We start from the raw sequence: 9600 nt of genomic DNA, 5'->3' as shown, positions 1-9600 counted from the left end.
GCTACTTCGGCAGGGAGCCCAGATTCATGTGTCAGCCACCAGTGTTGTACCACTGCCTTTTCCTGAGCTCACACCTATCACCACTGATCCTGTGTGGCCAGTTATTCATGGATGTGAAAAGGCCTGAACTTGACTCAGGCGGGTAAGGCCAATACAAGGGTGCAACCTGAAAATAGATGACAAGATCACAACCCCACTAAGTGTACCATGAAAGCTAGTGATGAGGGGAAATCCTCCAAGAGAGCAGTTTGATTCCACATACACACACACACACACACACACACACGTAAATATATGGTAACAATACACACAGAAGTACTGTTTGTGTAGAAAGTGGCCCAAAGTCAGATGGTACTTGGCAACCGACTTGGTCAGGAGGTTAGGGACCTGAGAAGAATAGACCAGATGAATAAGGACAAGAAGAATTGAAATAATGATACGCAAATGGGTACAAAGTGTGGAGAGCTTCACATTATATGCTGATCCAACCATTAAACACCCATGCTGGGAGAGCCCCTAAACAACCAAGTTGATGAAGTGACTTGGCTTGCTGACATCATCTAGCATCTGGCATTTGATAGCCACTGTGACGGGCTTACAGGCTAAGGACTGGCCTCATGGGTTGGACCTCCACATTAACAACTGATCCAGTTATACCCACAGCTAATGGTTCAGCCTGCCAGCAACAAAGATAAATGCTGAGCACCCATTCCTCAAGGAAACCCATCAGCCACGCAGTGGCTCAGTCGCAATGGCCCACCAGGGGCAGTGATTCATTTTGACAAGAATGAATTTTGACAGCATTTTGTTTTGTGCGAGTAGACATATGAATTACTATGGAGTAGCTATGAAGTTTGAAAATGATTTACATCAGGAAAAAAGAGGCAGAAGATAGAGACAAACCAAGCATATGGGATAAAAGCAAGAAAGAGGTCAGGCTTAGAGATGATATATTTGCATATATGACGAGAAATTAGAGCTCATTTAGGTACCAGATTATGAATTAGATGGTGTTTTCAGTGCTGAGCTCTACTACAAATACATTCCAATTCATGAGCTTTCCTCTTTATTTTATTGCAATCTCCTTTGTGGCCAGACGGGTGTGTTACTGCACAGTATTTATTGATTTGAAATTCCAAAATTGACAGGAATACCCATTCCTGGATGATTTTGTTTTGCTTTACATTTCTAGTGAATGGGGTGATTTTATTGCCAAAGGAAAGTTAAGGATTATTCATGCAAATAAACAGGACTTAAGCAAATGCCATATTTTCACTTGATTATAGTAGGACAATAGTAAAGATTAATGTTAAACAAAAATACCGAGTATTACTATGGTGATGCTTATGTCCTATTGGCCATCTTCCACTTGAAGCACTGGACTAAGAACAAATTCATACTGCACTTTAGGGTTTAAAAAAAATAATATGCAGTCTTTACTAAAGATTTAACTATGTCTCCTGACACTGGACAAGACATTTTATATGTAGTACATAAAACCATATCTCATGCAGAAATTGAGCAGTTTTGAATCAGATTTCCTGGGCTTGAATTTAGCACCAACACATAAAAATCTATATGAATTTTGGACCAGTTGCTTGAGCTCTCCATTCCTCATCTCTAATGTAAGAGCCTCCATGATGATGGGATGGCAGATTCTGGGCCAGCCCTCCCACGTAAGAGACACCAGGGGGCTGTTTTCAGACATTGGGCAACAACACAGATTGTTAGCCTGGAGGGGAACACATTAAGTGAACCCCCACATTCACCCTAGTTCTTTGTCCCTGGGCACATTTTCTAGACTTCAGTGTGAACAAGTAATATCTTATAAGGGGTGTTGAATTGATGAGTTTGATGAGTTGAATTGTGTGATGGGTATCAGAGGAAAGGAACATACATGAGAAGGAATTTTAAAGTCCTACATGGGGATCCCTAACCATCAAGCTTCATGTGTGCAAAGCTGGGGTGTGATTTCTGGAAATGACTGTGAACTGTGCCAAATATATTTGGAGCCTGTTTGGTGGCCATCTTATCTCCAGAGTTCTAATTTTGTCCTTACTTCTCTGTTTGTGGAGTGGAAGAGTGTACGTGGGTCTGCTGATAGGAAGATGAAGTGATATAATGAATATGCAAGCACTTTGAAAACCTTGAAATTGCAAAAATGCAAGGCATTTTTCTTACAAAATTATGAAATTGGGGTGACTCACTCTAATATAAATTCCTCCTATAAAATTTCAATTAAGCCTTTAAGGTACAGGCTCATGGGATCAGCAAAGTAAACAGCAAAAACTTTGGCCCTAGGACAGAACCTTAAGGTCATTTGTGTCATTCTCCGAATCTGTAGCACTTCCTGCAGTTACAGTCTGTGCTGTATTGTTTGAGGATAGGTGTTTTTTTTTTAAAAAAAAAAAAAGATTTATTTATTTATTTATACAAGCACTGGGTACAGTCAGAAGCGCGGGAGGGTGAGAGAATTCACCAGAGCCAGAGCAGGGAGCAGAGCAGGCAGAAGGACCAAAGCACACTGCTGAGGGGAGCAGCGGGCGGCAGGAGAGGTCTGCAAGCCATGTGGGACCCTCGACTGGCAACCGGGGAAGAATCTGCACTGCAGAGGCTGCAGGCAGCTTCGCAACTCAGCGCTCAAACTCTGCACCACTGGGGAGGCCCAGGTCTTTTTTCTTAAGAGAACTTTGGTTGCTATTTAACAGTTAAAGCAGCACTGTCTCCAAAAAACTATCATGGAAACCACATATATAATAGAAAATTTTCTAATAGAAAATTTAACAGGTAAAATTCATTCTAATTTACTTTATATTTATTTCCAAAACATTATAATTTCTAACATGTAATCAATAAGAAAATTATTGAGACATTTCTTATCCTTTTTTATATAGTGTTTTAAATTTTGGCCAATATTTTACATTTACAACACAGGTCTATTCAAATTAACCACATTTAAAGTGCACAACAGGGCCTCCCCGGTGGTGCAGCGGTTGAGCGCTGAGTTGAGAGGCTGCGTGCGGCCTCTGCGGCGCCGGTTCGATCCCCGGCTGCTCCCCGGCCACCAAAGGAGTGTCCCACATGGCACGCAGACCTCTCCTGCCGCCCGCTGCTCCCCTCAGCAGTGTACTTCGCTCCTTCTGCCTGCTCTGTTCCCTGCTCTGGCTCTGGTGAATTCTCTCACCCTCCCGCGCTTCTGACTGTACCCAGTGCTTGTATAAACAAACCATCAAACAAACAAATAAATAAATAAATAAAACATGCCTCTATAAAAAAAAAATAAAAAAATAAAGTGCACAACAACCACACCCATGGTGAGTGGCTACCTTAGCTTAGAATAGCTAAGATTTACGTCACAAAATTGTCAGTCTCCTGAAGGCATGGCTCTCCTGCTCCACATGCCCCCCTTTTTATTTTGCCTTTAGTAACTCCTCCAGGGTTTCTGTAAGGAATGCTACAGACTACCCATGTTCTTTCAGACCTTGACTTTCACTTAATTGCAGAAAATCCCCTCCATTATTATAGAAGACAGAGATTCTGGATTAACTCTCCTCTATCACAAAATATCTCCCTAGGAAAGCCCTCAATTGTAGCACTATGGTGCCAGACAGGTATCTTAGAACCAACATTTTATTTTTAAAAAAAATTTACCGAGATGTAATTGATATAATTAGTTTCATTATGCAGCAAAGTGGTTGGATATTTGTATACAGGCAAACCTCATTTTACTACATATCACTTTAGCATGTCTTACAGATACAAAGTTTCTTACACATTGAAAGTTCACAGTAACCCTGCTGTGAACAAGTCACCATCATTTTTCCAATGACACTTTCTCACTTTGTTTCTCTGTGTCACAGTTGAGAAATCCTCACAATAGTTCACATTTTTTTCATCAGTATTATACCTGCTGTGGTGACCTGGGACCAGTCATCTGTGATGTTGCTACTATAATTGTTTGGGGGTTCCAGGAACTGAGCCCACATAAGACAGTGAACCTAACTGATAAACGTTTTGTGTTCTGACTGCTCCACAGACAGTGTGTACACCCCACCCCCTGCCCCACACTCTCTCTCCTTGGAACTCCCTCTGCCTTGAAACACAACACTATTGCAATTAGGTCAGTTAATAACCCTCTACAGGCCTCTCTGCATTCAAATGAAAGGAAGTCTCACAAGTCTCTCATGTTAAATGTAAAGCTGATTAAGCTTAGTAAGAAAGCTTAGTGGGGAAAGCCCAGACAGAGCAAAAACTGTGCCTTCTGGACCAAACAGTTTGCCAAGTTGTGCATGCAAAGAAAAGAAATGTTCTTCAAGGAAATTAAATGTGCTACTCCAGTGAACACATAAATGATAACAATGTGAAATCTCACACATCCGCTGGGGTAGGCTAGAGCCTACAACTCAGGGAAGAGTTGCATTTGGAGAGAGCCCACAGGAAGTCATTCTGTTGGCAAAATTTCTTCTTGTTTTGGGTAGGTCAGTCTTTCCTATTTAAGTCTTCAGCTGGTTGGATGAGGACCACTCACATAATGCAGAATAATCTGCTTTATTCATATACACTGATTTAAAAAATAATCTCACCCAAAATAATATCTTCACAGAAATATCCAGAATAATGTTTGGCTATATATCTGGGTACTGTGGTCCACTCAAGCTGACATATAAAATTAAGCACCGCATCCCCCTGCTTTTCCATTTCATCTATTTCTTTCCTTCCATTCACAACTCCAGAGGACAGGTTATATAGTTGTGCTTAGCATTTCCTCACCTCAGTCTTTCATCTTACTGGCTTGCTTTGACCCCACCACATTGACATTTTCCCTCGGACTCAAGCTTCCACTGCCACGTGGAATGGTAATTCTGGAACACAGCTTCCAGTAAGCATGTTTCATAGTTTATTTGCTTTTTAAGTCAATAATAATAATTTTTAGATGTACAGGAATTCCCCTGTTGGCAATTTTTCTGTAAACCTAAAATCATTCCAAATAGAAAGTTAAAAATCTGTTATGATATTACATTTCATTGGATACATTAAAAAAAAAAAACTTCTTTAAGATTTATTTATACAAACACTGGGGTACAGCCCAGAGGTGTGGGAGGGTGAGAGAATTCACCAGAGACAGAGCAGGGAGCAGAACAGACAGAAGGACCAAAATGCACTGCTGAGAGGAGCAGCAGACGAGACAGGAAAGGTCTGCTGCGCCATATGGGAATCTCCCTGGCGGGCCAGGAATTGAACAGTGTGCTGCAGTGGCTGTGAACAGCTTCACAGCGCTGCACTCAACCCACTACCCCACTGGGGAGGCCCTGGTACTTTAATTTTTTTTTTTAAAAAAGAGTCCGCATAAAAATATGTTCCGTGAACTTTGCATTAAACAAGTTTATGCATTATAGGACTTATCGGTTCCTTATATAATATCCCAGTGGGATATTTACTGAGTAAATAGCATTTTTTAAATATATCTGATTATTAGAATCCTATAAACACCATGTGGAATTAGCTCAGAGGAACACATTTTTTGGAAAATACCAATTTAACCAACTCATTCTCTAAATCCTTATTGTTCTTATTATCTTATAGACACACAGCATAAGCACAATTTATTTTTATTTCTTTCCTAGTATATACTTTAGTCTTACTCCTGGGCCTATAGGGACTCATAGTTTGACATGTCAAGTTTCTAGTATTGGTGCCATACACACAGAGAATGCTCCTAACTTAGTAAGCTTTACATTATAGCTAGTAACTTAAAATTAGCAAATACCTTTAATGATAGAAACTTCTGCACATTTGCCACCAGTAGGACTCATACAAATAACCAGGCTATTCCACCCTCAAATCTTGCCATGAAGGCCACTACATACTCTGTCCACTAACAAACCATGCAGTGTTAGGTAAGAGATAATAACCACCATCTATTTCATATTAGTGTGGCGGTGATCTCACAGTGGAATTAGATACAAAGCACAGCTAATCCAAGTTCAACCAGGCTAAGATCAGCCTATCAATTGAACATGATAGACATTAGTGTAAAGCCCCCTCAGTTTTGTCTATACTACCTGGTTTGGAAAAATTGTTTTTTCTTAGTATTTAATTTTAGGACCTGTGAATAGAACAGCTCTTTAGATATATCATATAATCCTAAGTCAATTTACTGTGGTGATGAAAGATAATTAGGTAATATAAAGGGTGTTCTGATCAAGGACTGAGTTTCATTTCATTTGAAATGAGGTCAGTATTTAATTTTGCAAGTTAAATAATCTTGACTTTACTATTGCAAAAATTAAAACAAATAGAAAAATAATTTCCTCAAGGAGCACATTTTATTCATCCTTTTATTCTTAGAATCATAGACACTTCCAAATTTATAAGGTAAGCTTTTATATTTAATATAAAATATTCTATTTAAATATTGTAATATTGCTATTACAATTGGTAAACTGAAATGTATTTTCAGGATAGTTAGAGATAAGTGGGCATTTTGACAAATTATTTCTCTTAAACATTTGTTTTTCTTTCAACCCACCAGTGGATCTCGATGCTTAAAAAGTTGTTGAGTGAATTTTAGTTATAAATATATATATACACTGCTGAGGGGAGCAGCAGGCAAGACATGAGAGGTCTGCTGCGCCATGTGGATTGCTCCCTGGCTGGGGATCAAACTCAGGCTATAGCGGTGACAGTGCTGAGACCCAACCCCTAGGCCACCAGGGAGGCCTGAGAAAAAATGCATTTTTAATAAAATAAAGAAGAAATTGCGAAGGGCCAAAAATAGCCACGACACTCAAAGAAACCAGTAAGTTGTAAGAAACAGGTTTATATCACTTTGTTTTTACTTATAGTAAATATGCATAACATGATATTTGCCATCTTAAACATATTTGAATGCACAGTTCAGTTCAATAGTTTAAAGTATATTCAAAGTTGTACAACCAGTCTCTATCTTGCAAAACTGGAACTATACCCATTACAAAACAAGTTCCCATTTCACTCCTCCACCCACACCCCTGGCATATCCCTTCTACTTTGTGAGTTTGACCATACTAGGTATCTCATACAAGTGGAATCCTACAAGGTCTTCTTGTGATTACATATTTCACTTAACATAATGTCCTCAAGATGCAATAAACATTTTAAAAAATTTAAAACATATATTTAAGGATTTTCCAAATTAATGCAGATTTAAAAAAATAATAATAAAGCCTATTTGTGTGTATGTGACATTTCTGGGAGGATGTGGGGTTGCTATGAAGAAAGGGAATACAGGTACAAGTTGAGAAATTACATGGCAAATTAAGCTGTATAAACCTTATTTATTTCATTTGCAGACACTAAAACTGGAATAGAATAAAATTTTTGAATTTAATAAACAACAATATACCCTTAACTTTGAATTAAAAGATGAAAAGGAGGTTACAGGGGTAACCAGTTCCAAAAGTATCAATCTAAGAAAATGCTGCTCTTCAGATACATGTGAAAACAAAGCAGAAATGGCAGGACTTGGGTTTTAGGCATTATTCAAGGCCTATGTTCTGACTAGTACCTCCCTGATGGGCTAACCATTGTGTCAAGGAAAAAAAAAACTTTACAAAACTGAAAACAATGTAAAAAATATTTCTTCATATTTAAGTATATAGTGAAAAGATCAACAGGATGGCAATTTTTCCAGTCACTCTCTAGACACAGTACTGTCCAGTAAAATTTTCTGCAGTTATAGAAATGTCCTATAATTTTTACTGGCCACATGTGGCTACTGATTGAGCACTTTAAATGTGGCTAAAGTAAATGAGGAACACAAGTTTCTATTCAATATTAATGTAAATCAACATGTAGCTAATGTGTGTTGACTATTTGACTATTAACAATAAAAGGGCTCTGAGAGAACTATGGACAGAGAGGGAAGAAGAGTTACAGGTAGGAAGAAACGAAGTGTGAAGAGAGGGAAAATGTCCAGAGTTATCAGATTAGTGGTGCTGTTAGAAGCCACCACTGGAGGTCTTTCATTTGTGTTTCATGACTTATATCCACCCACACATACACATATGCAAAGTAAGATAGAGGTACCAATGGTTCAATTTCAGGAAGCCAAGGAACTTCCTGTGCAAAGCTTATTATAGGTTAAATCTGGTAGCCAACACAGCTTTCCATCACATAAATCACCCTATATGCCCAAAAAAGTTCTCTTTGTTGGTGATGCTGTGCTGACCTCCACCAGAGGTCCCCCAAGCAATCCCCAGAGCTCAGTTTAGTTCCACAAGTCAACGTGATATCTGTGTTAAAAAGTTATTTGGCAACAGAAGCCACACCAGACATACCTAGTCACAAAGACATTTTTAGATCTGCCTTCCACTTTTCCCTTCGCATTTCTCCCAGGAAAATGCACAAAGATATCACTCAAGCAAGGACGGGTGATGTTCAGAGACACCAGAGAATACCATGCACTGCCAGTCACAGCCTCCGTGGTACTCTGACTGAATCACTTTAGTCAGTCATTAGCTCAATCTTTGTGCTTTCGATCCTAATCACCCTGTTTCTCTTTCTCCCAGGCATGAATAGAATTCAGTGTTTGAGAAAAACCACTGCAACTAAATATACAGTAGGGCAAGTTTATAGTTACAGATAAGGTGAGTCAAGACCCATGAGGTTCCTGCAAAATGTTCAGGGGAAGCTAGACCACTCCATACGTTTTCTCTTCTCACTAGAAGAAAAGAGTTGGTCAAAGACCCAATTTCCTCTGGGAATGACAAAAGAAAGTAGCTAGCAATCTACTAAAGAACATAATTTAAACAATATTCTGCCCACTGGGATGTCAACCTAGATTTTCTGCAGAAACTATGAGATTTTTTTTTAAAATATCTTTTAAAATCTGTCTACCATGATCTGCATTCTTGCCAAGTCTGTTCACAACTTAGTTTCCAGTTAGAAGAAAAGCTGAATTCATCACACAGCCATGGACACACTGTTCTCACTAGCAAGAGTTTAACCCAGTTCTTGGTAGCATATTTGTGCTATTTCTGGAAACAGTGCCAAATACCCAAAACAAGTTAACAGTACCTGCCCTGTTATGGTTCACAAGGGTATGATTATTGAAATCTGAAATTTGTTTCTTTTTCTTCCCCCAACACAAGCAAGTTTGCCTGAAAGAAAATAAACTGTGTAAACAGTAAAACGGGTTTATGACATGCCATATGTACAGGAAGTGTTCCAAGAACACAGGCTTATTCACTAAGTCCTTGTTACATAGTGTCTGTGTGCCAAGTTTTGTGCTAGGCACTTTCATATATTGACTCATTTTGCAAACCTGGATCATATGAAAGCTCTTACAGATTCAATGACAGAAAAGTCATATCTAAACCAGAGGTACTTTTTTCATTAAGGAAAAGCTGACAAATTATGTATATTATCACATGATCCACCAAGCTCACCAACATGCCTTCAATTAAACACCCCTTTCATAGAGCAAATAAAAGTTGTCATATATGAGAATGTCCTCAACTTCCTCCCACTTCCCTGCATCTCCATCTGTTTGTTCTCCTTCTTTTTGATTACAAAAAGAGCTATCCCCCACCTCAAGGCAATTGCTCTATCAGTGCCCCT

Source organism: Talpa occidentalis, unplaced genomic scaffold, assembly GCF_014898055.3.
Source record: "Talpa occidentalis isolate TD23 unplaced genomic scaffold, MPIMG_talOcc4v2.1 talOcc4.18, whole genome shotgun sequence".
NCBI classification, from domain to species: domain Eukaryota; kingdom Metazoa; phylum Chordata; class Mammalia; order Eulipotyphla; family Talpidae; genus Talpa; species Talpa occidentalis.
This window is presented reverse-complemented; position numbering follows the sequence as displayed.